At 43.3% G+C, this 13,487-nt stretch overlaps 1 long non-coding RNA gene across 1 annotated transcript in view; it reads right to left on the reverse strand.

The window, feature by feature from the left end:
- LOC309646279 overlaps positions 1–13,487 on the reverse strand; it is a 394,596-nt gene that overhangs the window by 376,625 nt on the left and 4,484 nt on the right. The gene's annotated exons all lie outside the window — the stretch shown is intronic.

The raw sequence follows: 13,487 nt of genomic DNA on the forward strand, positions 1-13,487 counted from the left end.
GGAAAAGATAAAGTAAAAAACATACATACAATGAGGTGATATAGTAAATCCAAACATATTATTAATCAAACTATATGTCATTTGGACAACACAAATAAGAAGTTTACATATGGGCTTCCCTGGTGGCGCAGTGGTTGAGAATCTGCCTGCCAATGCAGGGAACACGGGTTCGAGCCCTGGTCTGGGAAGATCCCACATGCCGCGGAGCAACTGGGCCCGTGAGCCACAGCTACTGAGCCTGCGCGTCTGGAGCCTGTGCTCCGCAACAAGAGAGGCCGCGATAGTGAGAGGCCCGCACACGGCGATGAAGAGTGGCCCCCGCTCGCCGCAACTAGAGAAAGCCCTCGCACAGAAACGAAGACCCAACACAGCCATAAATAAATAAATAAATAACAAATACTTAAAAAAAATATATATATATATAAAAATATATTAAAAAAAAAAAGAAGTTTACATATGAGAGATGATAGATAGATACTGTACCACCCAACAAATTGAGAACCCAATAAATTGAGAATACTCATAATTTTCACATAAAAATTTATAAAAAGTAATCATTTATTAAGTCATAAAGAGAGCTTTGACAATTTTTTTAAAAAGATGTTTATCATCCAGACCACACTCTCTGACCATAATTTAATTTAAATGGAACTCAAGAATAAAGAGATTTTTTTAAAACCTTGGAAATCTAAAACTTCATCCTAAATACCTCCTGGGTAAAAGAGGAAACGGTACTTAAAATTACAAATGTTTTGTAACTAAGTGACAATTAGAGTAGCACTTATATAATGCAACTAATATAGTTTTTAGAGATAAATGTGTATCCTTATACTCATGAATTTAAAAATCAACAAAGATGAAAATGAATGAGTTATGTGATCAAATAAAGGAGCTAGGAAAAGGACACCAGAACAAACATAAAGAAAGTACAAAGATGGAAATAACAAAAATAGGTCAGACATAATGAGCTAGAAAACAAAGAAGAAATAGAAAGGAATTTTTTAAAAAACTTATAGCAGAAATTGCCCTTGCTCCCCACTTTCCATTCTTGTTTTCCTACGATGTAATAGACTCTTTAGGAGGCACGTGGCAACCCAGTAACCTTTGCAGCCTGATACAAAACATGGAAGTAGGCAAAAGTACTGGGTCATATCTGTAAACTGAAGTAGTTTGCTCTCCCTTCCCCTTTTTCTCTTCCAGCTGGCTGGGATGCAGGCATGAAGGCAGGTCATGATGAAGAGGGCAGAGCAAAAAGATAGAAAGAGCCTGGGCCCTCAATGAACTCCATAAAAGCTGGGACTTTATGTGAGATAGTGTGTTAGTTTGCTTGGGCTGCCATACTAAAATATCACAGTCTGGGTGGCTTGAACAACAGAAATCTATTGTCTCACAGTTCTGGAGGCTAAAAGTCCAAGACGAAGGTGTTGGCAGGGTTGGTTTTTTCTGAGGGCTCTCTCCTTGGCTTATAGATGGCCCACTTCTCTCTCTATCTTCACGTGGTCTTTTCTCTGGGCACACTTATGTCTGGTGTCTCTCTAGGTGTACAAATTTCCTCTTCTTATAAGGACACCAGTCAGATTGAATTAGGGCCCATCCATCCTAATGGTGCCTCATTTTAACTTAATTACCTCTTTAAAGGTGCTATCTCCAAATACAGTCACATTCAAAGGGCTTCAACATGTGAATTTGCAGGGAGCAAGGGGGTGGGGTACACAATTCAGCACATAACAGGTAATAATGCATGACTTGTTTAAGTCATTAATCATTTCAGGTTTCTGTTGTAGCAGTCAAATTTATATCCTGTCCAAATACAAAACCAAAAGCTGGTTCTTTGGGGGGGAAAATGATCAAAGAAAGACACTACTAGTTAGCCTATGCAAGAAGAAGGAGGAGGAGGACGAGGCAGGAGGAGGAGGAGGAGGAGGAAGAGGGTATAAATAAGCAAAGCAAGTAATGAAAAGAAAGATACTCATTCGAACAGTAACTACACTAGTAAATACGTCTAATCCATCCAGAAGTTGACCTATCCCACGCTCGAAAAAGTTTAGAGGCAAATTTGTTGAAAATTCTGAGGACCAGAAAATATATGCTTTTTATAAAAACATGTCAAAGGACAGAAAGAATGAAAGTTACCTATTTCATTTTATGAAGCCAGTATAACCTTGATGGCAAACCCAGACAAGGATAATTTTTTAAAAGGCAATTACAGATCCATTATACACTTATGAACATGTATTTCAAAATCTTAAATAAAATATCAGCAAATTAAATTTAGCAGCTAATTTAATTTCAGTGAAATATATATATAAAATAGTTGCTGGCCAGGTGGGATTTCTCTCATGAATAATAAGTAAATCTATTAATGTAATATGCCACACTATAGAATTAAAAGAAAAAAAGAGCATATGATCATCTCAATATCTGCAGGAAAACCATTTGATAAAATTCTGTACTAATTCATACTATTTAAAAGATTTTTAAAACGCAATCTAGAAATAGAATATAATGTCATAGATGTGATAAAAAGAAATTGTTCAAAACTCACTGCATATATTATATTTAAGGGTAAAATTTCAGAGGCAATTCAATTAGATTCAAAGCAATAAAGGATGTCCTTTGTCATTGCTTCCTTTTAGCACTACACTAAAGTACCCAGCCAATGAAATAAGGCAAGTAAAAGAAATAAAAAGGCATTAAGTGAAAAGGAAAAGTATATCTAGAGAAAGCATAATTGTCTACACAGTGAATCCAAAAGAATCTATTCACAAACTTGCAATCAGCAAGATTGCTATACATGAGATTGCCATATAAACATCAATAACATTCCTATGTACCACAAATAAGTAGAATATATTACTTTTAATTCTGTTTACCATATCAAAAAAATTAAAAAATTAAAACTATGATGTGCTTAAAATAAATGGAGCAGAAAGGTGTGCAAGAACCTAACGGTCTAAATTACAAAACATTATTGAAAGACTCAAAAGAGTGTCTGGTAAGTAAAGAAATATATACCACAGACATGGACAGAAAGATTCAATATCATAAAGGTACCAATTCTACCTAAATTTATGTATTAAATATTATAGAATTTCAAAAACATCCAAAACTCTCTTTGGGAACTTGGCAAGATGCTTCTAAAATTTATAGAGAAGAGCAAAGGGCCAAGAATAGCCCCAGACAGATTTATTAGATAGAAAGATTTATTATATAATTAAGATGGTGTTGTAAGGATAGACAACTATACCAATAAAATAGAATAGAGAGCCCAAAAGCCTATATAAATCAGTGGGGAAAGGGTGGACTCTTCAATAAATGGTGTAGGGTTATGTATAAAAAATAAAACTAGATCTCTACATCATACAAAAAGATCAATTCCAAGTGAACTAAAGACATACATGTGAAAAGCAAAACTTTTTAAAGTTTACAGGAAAATATCTTTCGACCTTGAGGTAGAGAAGGATTTCTTAGAAAGGGCATAAAAAGCATGAACCAAAAAAAAAAAAGACTAATAAATTTACAAATTTCTATCTACAAAAGGTACTATTAAAATTTTTAAAAGACAATCTGCAGACTGAGAAGATATCTGCTACCCAACAGGGATTACAATCAGGAAGAGGTTGCGGTGGGGGTGGGGGGGGAAATGGGTACAAATCAAGAAGAAAAAGATGTACAACACAGTAGGGGAAAAAAAAAAAAAAGACAAAGAATATGAAGAGGCAATTCACAGAAGAAAAAACCCAAATGACCAACAAACATATAAATCAACCTCACTAGTAATCAGGGAAATTGCAAAATAAAACAACAATGAGATACCATTTTACATTCATCAGCTAAGCAGAAGTTAAAGTCTGATGATACAATTTTTGATGGAGATATAAGAGAAAGAAATTCTCATACGTTGCTGGTAGAGTCAGTTGTATAAGCCCTTGGAGAGCAAAGTGAAGATGCTCACAGTTTTTGTCTCTATTCAATTTACTCTTTTCAGTAAACATCCAAGAGAGAAATGTCAGCACCTGTACTCCAGAATACATTTACAGGAATGTTTATTGCAACATTGCTTAAAACAGAAGGAAAAAAACAGACACAAAGGGACTTCCCTGGTGGCGCAGTGGTTTAGAATCCACCTGCCAATGCAGGGGACACGGGTTCGATCCCTGTATCGGGAAGATGCCACATGCGGCGGAGCAACTAAGCCCGTGCGCCACAACTACTGAGCCTGCACTCTAGAGCCTGCAAGACACAACTACTGAGCCGGTGTGCTAGAACTACTGAAGCCCCCGAGCCTAGAGCCTGTGCTCCACAACAAGAGAAGCCACCGCGATGAGAAGCCCGCACACAGCAACAAAGAGTAGCCCCCGCTCGCCGCAACTAAAGAAAGACCGCACGCGGCAACAAAGACCTAACACAGCCAAAAGTAAATAAATAAATTTATTTATTAAAAAAAAAAAAAAGAAATCTCCACCAGAAGAAGAACGAATAGACAAATTAAGGTATAATGTATAATAGAGATGTGATGTAGCAGTTAAAATGAATGAACAAGAGCTACATGTATCATTATTACATACATAGTGTCAACTTGTATAAATCATTAATGGTAAGCAAAAAAAAATAAAGCAAGCTGAGGAAGGATACGTGCAGTATGATACTACTTATATAAAATGCTTTTTGGTTCAATACTTTTAGTACAGTTTATTTGCATACAGTAAATTTTACTCTTCTTAGTGTACAGTTCTGTGAGTTGTGGTAAGTGTGTGGTCACTATCACAATCAAAATATAGAACAGTTCTATCACCTCCCAAAATTCCTTGGTGCCCCTTGGTAGGCACCAAATCCCTTACCCTACTCCCGACCCTTGTAATCATATAGTATGTAGCCTTTTGAGTCTGGTTTCACCCACTTAGCATAACGTGTGTGAGGTTCATCCATGTTATTCGTGTATCAACAGTTTTTTATTATTGAATCATATTCCATTGTATGGATGTATCAATTTATTCATTCATTCCCCAATTACAGTGCATTTGGGTTGTTTCCAGGAAGGAAAATTATGAATAAATCTGCTGTAAACATATGTGGGCTGGTTTTTGTGTGAACACAAGTTTTTATTTCTGCTCGGTAAACAACTAGGAGTGGGATTGCTGGGTCATATGGTGAGTGTATGTTTACTTTTATAAGAAACTGCCAAACCATTTTCCAAGTTTTCTGTACAATTTTGTATGAGTTCTAGTTGCTCTGCATCTTCACCAGCACTTGGTATTGTCATTTGTTTCTTTGTTTCTTTATTTGTTTATTAAATCATTGTAAGAGGTCTCTACTAGTAACTCATTTTGGTTTTAATTTGCATTTCTCTAATAGCTCAAGATGCTCAATATCCTTTCATGTGTTCATCTGCCATCCACATATCTTCTTGTCTGCATGGTTTGTTCAATTTTTTGGACCATTTTTAATTGGGTTATTTGTTTTCTTATTGAGTTTTCAGGATTCTTTATATTCTGGATACAAGTTCTTTATCACATGTGTTTTGTAAATATTTTCTCCCAGTCTGTAGCTTGTCTTTTCATTTTCATAAGAATGTCTTTTGAAAATCAGATGTTTTTAATTTTGATGAAATCTAATTTAGCATATTTTTCTTTTACACCTCATGGATATAGAAGCTATAACTAAGAAACTTTTGTCTAACCTGAAGTCACAAAGATTTTCTCCTATGTTTCCTCCTGGGGAGTATTTTAATTTTAGGTTTTACTTTTAGGTCTATGATCCATTTTGAGTTAATTTTTGTACAAGTTGTGATAGGTAATCAAGATTCTTTTTTTTTTTTTTTTTTTTGCTTGTTTGCTTTTTTTTTTTCTATATGGGTGTCCAGTTGTTCCAGCACCATTTGTTGAAATGATTATCCTTTCTCCATTGAATTGCCTTGCACCTTTGTCAAAAATCAATTGGCCATATATGTGTGGGTCTGTTTCCAGTTTATAATGTTTCAAAACGTGAAAAACAGGATAAATTTTTTTCAAAATATTTCAGCCATTCTAGTGGATGTGTAGTTGTCACTGGTGAGGTTCCCCTGGACACAAAGATAGAGTTTAGCATGCAGAATATTTATTAAGAAGTGCTCTTGAGATCAACATCTGTGGTCAGGAAGGAAGCAGGTGCAAGAAGAGGGAGAAAGTGAGCCTCCACTGACCCCAGAGGGAGCACTAAAGAGGGAATGGCCTGAGTTGGCCAAAATGGCTGGTGGGGTCACATATCCATGGAAGGTGGTCTGAGAGAGGCACTTTTGCATTCAATCACAGTAGGGGTATGCTTGGGGTTGTCTGTTTGTTTTTTGTTTTGTTTTGTTCATTTGGCCACGCCGCATGGCTTGTGGGATCTTAGTTCCCCGACCAGGGGTCGAACCCAGGCCCTTGGCAGTGAGAGGGCAGAGTCCTAACCACTGGACTGCCAGGGAATTCCCACTTGGGGTTTTAATTTGCATCTCCTGGCTGCTAATGAGGTTGAGTGCCTTTTCATATGCTTATTAGCCATTTAAACGTATATCTTTTTTGAGGGGAGTCTGTGAGAGGACGATGAAGTGGCTTATGGCCTTAGTGAGACACAAGGGGACCCCTCTGGAGCACCAGCCTCTGCACATAACACAGAGAAGCAGCCCTCGGGCTAGTGGAAAGGCAGACAGACGTGGATCCAAATCTCAGTCTTCCACTTCCTAGCTGTATTCCCTGGGAGAGTGATTCAATTTCACTGAGCCTCAGTTTCCCCCTCATAAAATAACTGAGATTGTGACTAGCGGCGGATAAGAAGGAAGTGAAGATGTCCTGGCTTTAATCTAAACTCTGGTCCTCCAGGATTTAAGGATGTCCAGTCAATTCCGGAGGACCAGTGAAGTTGCCCCCACGGGTCAGTTTGTGAGAGGTACCCAAGAGCTTCCCAGGAAGAGGCTCAGCCTGAGGGAAGGGAAATGTAATTCCCAAGTGGATGGAGCCAGATCAGTCTTTTAGGCTGGCCCTGGGCTCAGTCCCACGGCTCCAGGTCGGAGTCCCAGGGAAGGAGAATACAAAAGAAAACTGGAGGAATTCTGTATGCATTGTCCATTGCAGTGAAACAAACCATGCCGCACTTGGCGTCTTCAAACAACAACAAACACTTATTCTACTCACGAATCCATGGTTTGGGCAAGGCTCAGTGGGGACAGCCCATCTCTGCTACAGTCGGCATTAGCTAGGGTGGCTGCCTAAGGCTGGACCGTTCACTTTTTAAGATGGCGCACTCACATGGCTAGAAGGTGGGCGCAAGCCGTAGGCAGGGAACCTCAGTTCCTCTCCGAGTGGGCCTCTCCATGTGCTGTTTGGGCTTCGTCATAGCATGGTGGCTGGGTCCCCTGAGCAAGCATCCCAAGCAAACCAGTGGAAGCTACATCACTCTTTACGACCCATTGTGTCACTTCTGCCACAGTCACAAACCCATCCGTATCCGAGGAGAAGGAGCGTCAGAGTCACATTGTAGGAAGACCATGTGGGATGGGAGACATCGTTGCTTCCATACAATCTGTGGCAAGCCCTTTCCCTGAGATATCTGCACAATACTGAGAGCTGACATGGCACATTCTGTAGCTGTGTGACCATGGAGAGCAAGCCTGGAGGGACAAGTGGGGAGAGGAAACTCCCTTTTAGGCTCAGAGGCCTGGGCTGTGGCGGAACCAACCTTCATCCTAGAGAGGTCCTCGGCCTTTCGAGGAGCCGGGGCCACAGCAAGGGGGAAGGAGACAGCAGAAAGCTTGAGAGCAGCCATCCCAGCTTGAAAGTCAATCATAGGAGGAGGAAAATGGCAATAAGAAGTGATGGAAGAATGTTAGTGAGCACTAGTGAGACCCCCCGCTAGGGCTCCTGCAAACTTTGAAACGCAAAGAGGTCCCATTAGAGCAGGAAGGAAATAAGCCAGAGGAATACTTTTTATTACCATTTTTATCCCCAGACTGGAGAAAGGTAATAGAAGAGACAACGTATATCAAGCACCCATCATATAGTTAGCACAAGGTAGGACCTCAGCCAATGCTCTTCTGAACTGTCTGATCTGTTCCCCAACCATAATGAGCCTTGATCATTCTATAGGGGAGGAGGGATAAGCTTAAGGTTCTCTTGGAGGGCCTACCACCCAGTGGGTCCTGTGGTTGATCACCAGCAGATAACACCTATGCAGCTGATCCTAAGGTCCCCAAACCCCCTGTCAGGAGTGGGATCTGGCACTGCAGCATCAAGTGTCCAGGCCCATCCAAAGAGCTAGGCAGCTCCCTTCAGGGCCAGGACCATGGGGACCAAAACAGAGTCAGGGCCAAGAGCTAAGCTGGACCAGGCAAAGGATTTCCCCAGAGAGGATGAACACTGATCTAGTTTCCCATGGCTGCTGTCACAAATGACCACCAATTTGGTGGCTTAAAACAACAGAAATTTATTCTCGCACAGGTCTGGAAGGCAGAAATCCAAAATCTGTATTCCCGGGCAGAAATCAAGGTGTCATCAAGGCTGTGCTTCCTCCAGAAGCTCCAGGGGAGAATCCTGGTGGCTGGATGCTGATGGTGGCCAGCATTCCTTGGCTTGCAGGCACATCAGTCCAATCTCTGCCTCTGTGTTCACGTCACCTTCTCCAGTCTGTGTCGAATATCCCTCTGTCTCTCTCTTGTAAAGATGCTGTGATTACATTGAACCCACCTGGATAATCCAGGGTAAACTCCCCATCTCAAAAGCCTTAACTTAATCACATCTGCAAGGACCCCTTTTCCATATAAGGTACCATTTACAGGTTCCAGGGATTAGCACTAGGATATCTTTAAGGGCTGTTACCAGCCACCACAAGTACAGGCACAGGGTGAGTTTGGATGATGATCAGGAGGGAGGCTAAGGTCAGAGCAGGAGAAGCAGGGTGAGAGCTATGTGTACAGAGTGAGGGGAGGAGGGGATGTTGACGGGAATCCCTCTGGGCTCTGAGTCCCAGGGAAGGAGACAAGAGCTGGTCAGAAAGCCAGCCAGAGATGAGGCCAACAGTGCAAGTCCTGGCTGGTCCCCCCAGGCCAGAGCAGGACACAGAGGACAAATGCCAGAATCCTACTGTAAGGGGAGCGTGAGGTTGAGCTGGGGAAGGCCACTGGGGCAGGGGGGGAAAAAGGGTAAACCATTCATCTATAATGACCTCTGGGCAAATTAGAAAATACATCCCTTTCTCAGAATGCTTTACTTGCATCCTTGGAAAAGTATCATAACATACTGATATTGTAAGAGCGATCAACTTTACTGCTTTGTGGGGAGAGTATTGTAATCAACACAAATCTAACGAGGCCCCTTAGACGTACCCAGGGCTTGCACCATCATGTATGTGAGAACTAGGGTGGGTGAGGTCGAGGGGCTCCCAGGTCCAAACGAGAGGCTGGAGGAGGCTTGGGCAAGGTCCAGCATGGGCTCTGACGCTGCCCATGGCTGAGTTTTGACAGCCATCCATCCCTCATCTATTTGTCTGAGTGGGCGAGATCCACTGAAATGGTCAGGATGGGACGGGCAGATAAGCAGGAGGTGAAGGCCTTGAAGGCTGTTTTATTTGGTGCTGACGGTGTGATTCCAGGGCGGAGCCATGGATGTGAACGTTCCCCAGGACCAGCAGCAAGAACGACTTCCTCTGAGGTCTCAGGGCTCGACTTCACTCCCCAGTGACAACTGCCATTTATTGAGCATCTACCCAGTGCCAGACGACTGCCCTCTTAGCCATGTCCTCCCTAATCATTACCACAACCCTGCCGCGCCAGTGTTACCATCCATCCCCATTCTACAGATGATGAAACCGAGGCTTCAAGAGAGTAAGTGACTGGCTTGGGGACACACAGGAAGAAAACTGCAAGACTGGGATTTACCCTGGGCTGCCTGGGGCTCCATGCCACCTCCCAACAGGAGATGGGCAGCTCCAGGCTGAGAAGGCCATGAGGACACACCAGGTGCACTGGGCCTCCTGAGCCTGGGTCCAGCCTTCTGTCTCCTCGGGCCTGACCAGCTCACTCTGTCTGGGAGTTGAACAGTAAATTAAAGGGCTTCATTATCTCATTTGAGGGTGGAATAAAATACTTTGGAAAGGCTGGTACATTAAGTGCAATCAAGTTCTGAAAGGTTCTCTGTCACTGGAAGGAACGTCCTCTGATAAACTGCTCTTTTCACCGAGATGTGGCTAATATCTCATGAGTAATCCCAGCAGTCTCCACTGCAGATGTTTCTGCATCTTCACAAAGGATATTAAAGAGACCAGATTCCTTCCCAAGAGAGCAAATCACCTTTGCAATGTGCAAAAAGATGTCCTGGGTACAGCTCTCTCTCCTGTTCGAGCCCTAGAGAAAGCCCTCGCACAGAAACAAAGACCCAACACAGCCAAAAATTCTCCTGCCGAGAAGGAACTCTGGGGCTTCACTCGGGACCCTCAGGCCACCCCTACTTGCCAGTCACCACATGGGCATCCTGAGTCACTCCACAAGCCTTGAATGAACACCACCCCGGGGAAGGCCACACATCATCCCAGCCCTGCCCTCCCTGAACTTACAATCCAAATTAGGCTGTGTGTTAGTTCCACAGGACTCAGCTGTCATTTTCCCAACAACCTAATGATCAATGGCTCACCACTTTCTTGGGAAGCAGCCATCCAGACACTTGCATTTTAGTGATCACGAAATTGATGCACAATTTACCCCAAATCATACCTTCAGAATCTCAGACCTTGATGCTCTCCAGAATCAGTTCCCAGGACATTAAAGAGCTGCAGTGAGGCCTGCCTTAGGCACAGGTGAAATAACATCAGAAATGCTTCACACCCATCAGGCTCTTCCCATCGGTCAGGCCTGTACTCAGCACCTACACATACCACCCCAAGTCCTTAAAACAACCCAATTTACAGATGAGGAAACTGAGGTACTGGGGTGTGAATGGTAGGGGTGTGGAGGCCCCTCAGCCTCTATCTTCCAGCATGTCAACCTTTTGGTTCTTAGAGGCTATGCAGTCTGGTCCTCAGTCACAGATTATAACAAAAGGTGGGGGGGTGGGGGGGAGAAGGAGGGAAGCAGGGAGTAAGGAAGAATGAAAGAAGGAAGAAAAGGAAAGGGAAGGGAAAGGAAAGGAGAAAGGAAGAAAGAGAAAGAAAGAAAGAAAGAAAGAAAGAAAGAAAGAAAGAAAGAAAGAAAGAAAGAAAGGAAGGAAGGAAGGAAGGAAGGAAGGAAGGAAGGAAGGAAGGAAGGAAGGAAGGAAGGAAGGAAGGAAGAAAAAGAAAGGAAGGAAGGAAGAAAGAGAGAAAGAAAGAGAAAGAAAGAAAGATAGGAAGAAAGGAAGGAAGGAAGGGAAAGAAAGGAGAAAATACTGCTGAAAGGGCACAGGCTAAGGAATAGAAGGGGAGGAGGCAGGAGGACGGTATGAAAGGAAATAATCCAAGACAGAGAGAGAGAGAGAAGACAGACTCTGGTGCCTCTTGTCCTGCCCTAGCCCTGCCCAAGGATGTCACAAGAAAGGGGATGGGGCACTCAGCGTCATCACGGTACCTGATGTTCACTCATTGACTCAACCAGTGGGCCTTCCTTTAGTAGCACTGTGTTCTCAGCCCTGGTGCAGGCCCTTGGGAGACCCAAGAAAAGCTGTGTCCTCAGGTCCTCTCCTCCTGACCTTCCCCCAGCTTCAGTCTCCCCATGTGTAAAATGAGCATATGAATCCCTACCTCTCCAGGGAATCAGGTGCAATGAGGCACATGCAGACACTGAGGAGAAGCCCTAGACACACCCATTTCCTTACTTTCTTCCTTCACTGCGGGGAGCCACAAGCCGGGAAGGAGTAGAATAGAAACCACGGAGGGGGCCTGCCCTTGAGGCCAGACTGCCAAAGAGCTGCCCATCCACGCATTAATTCATTAATTCATTCAACAAATATTTACTGAGCATCTACCGAGTGCCAGGAGCAGCGCTGGAGGCTTTCCCAAAGGCGTTCTTTCATTTAATCCCCACACATACATGCCCTATGAGAGAGGCACCATTATGCCCATTTTGCAGATGAGGAAACCAAAGCAAAGAAAGATGTAATTTGCACAGCACTGAATGGGATAGAGGCCAAATTCAGACTAGGCCTGGTTCTCTAGGATGCAGTGTTGGGTGGTTGGTTGGTTGGTTGATTGGTTTCTCATACCGCACACTCTCTCCCTTGGTGGGGCTGAGTGACACCTGGTGTCTAAGTGTGGATTTGCAGCACAGAGCTGGGACCTGGTCTCTGGGGGCTCCTGGCAAGGCTGGGCAGGCCTGGGAGCACCAAGGAAGGAAGAGCCTCTGCCCGAGACCAGGATGATGGCTGATGGGGATTAAGCCGTGACAGTTTACAGTAATTCAGCCCACTGCACTTTGGGGACCGGTAATCCTTTCCTGTGGGAGTGCAGGCGAGCGTGTGGGAGGGGCCATCTCTAGCAAAGAATCTGAGAAATCGCTTCTTCCTGTAGTCCTGTGGAAAAGTGTGGGAAAGGGAGGTGGTTGGGGCCTGGGGTCCCTCAGAATAGGCCAACAGGGCATCCATTTCATCGGGCTCCTCCCCGGCTCAGAACTTTCAGTGACTCCCCACGGCCCTCAGTGTTGTTTGTCAAACCCAGGGAAAGATATTTGAGGTCAGCTCACCTAGGGACTAGAGAAGGATCCAGAAAGAATCAGAGCCCCAGAAAAAGATGCCCCTTAGTTCTCCTGGCCGTCTCCTCCCTCTCTTCTTTTTCCATTCCTACACCATCTGAGCAGCCCATGCTGGTAAAACCCACGCTAGGCCTTAGCCAGGCAGAGCGAGAAGTCCTGCCGGTTCTTGGGCATTGTTTTCTTAGGTCCAGAGACCCCAGACTTAAGAAGAAAGGGGTTGCTGGCATCTACATTCCCACACACCACCCCACCACAGCAGAGTGATTGAGGCCTGGAGAGCTGATGAAGAACAGAGACCCAGGCTCCTCAAAGCAGGACAGGGCCTGGGCCTCAGCATCTTTACCAAGTGCCCCTGTGATTCTGACACCAGCCACAGTTTAAGAACCACTGCTCTAGAGCAGAGCTGCCTAATAAAAATATAATGCAAGCTATACGTGACTTTGAATTTTAAAAAGTAAAGAAGAAATAGATGGAATTAATTTTAATAATATATTCTATTTAACCCAATATCCAAAATACTATCATTTCAACATGTAATCAATATAAGAAATTTTTGAGATATTTTACTTTTTTTTTTTTCATACCAAGCCTTTGAAAGCCAGAATATATTTGACATTTATGGCACATCTCCATTCAGATGCTTAATTCTCATCCACAACACTTGATCTGTATTTGGATTTCATAGATTTCCATAACCAAGTTGTTTCAAAGTAGTGTCACCAACTCATCCCTGTTTACCCAAGTCCTGGTTTTAAACCTCACAGTTCCACATCCTGAAAGCTCAGTCCCAGGGAAACCAGGACAGTTGGCAGTTCTTTCC

Source organism: Balaenoptera physalus, assembly GCF_965194825.1.
Source record: "Balaenoptera physalus genome assembly, chromosome: 16".
NCBI lineage: Eukaryota > Metazoa > Chordata > Mammalia > Artiodactyla > Balaenopteridae > Balaenoptera > Balaenoptera physalus.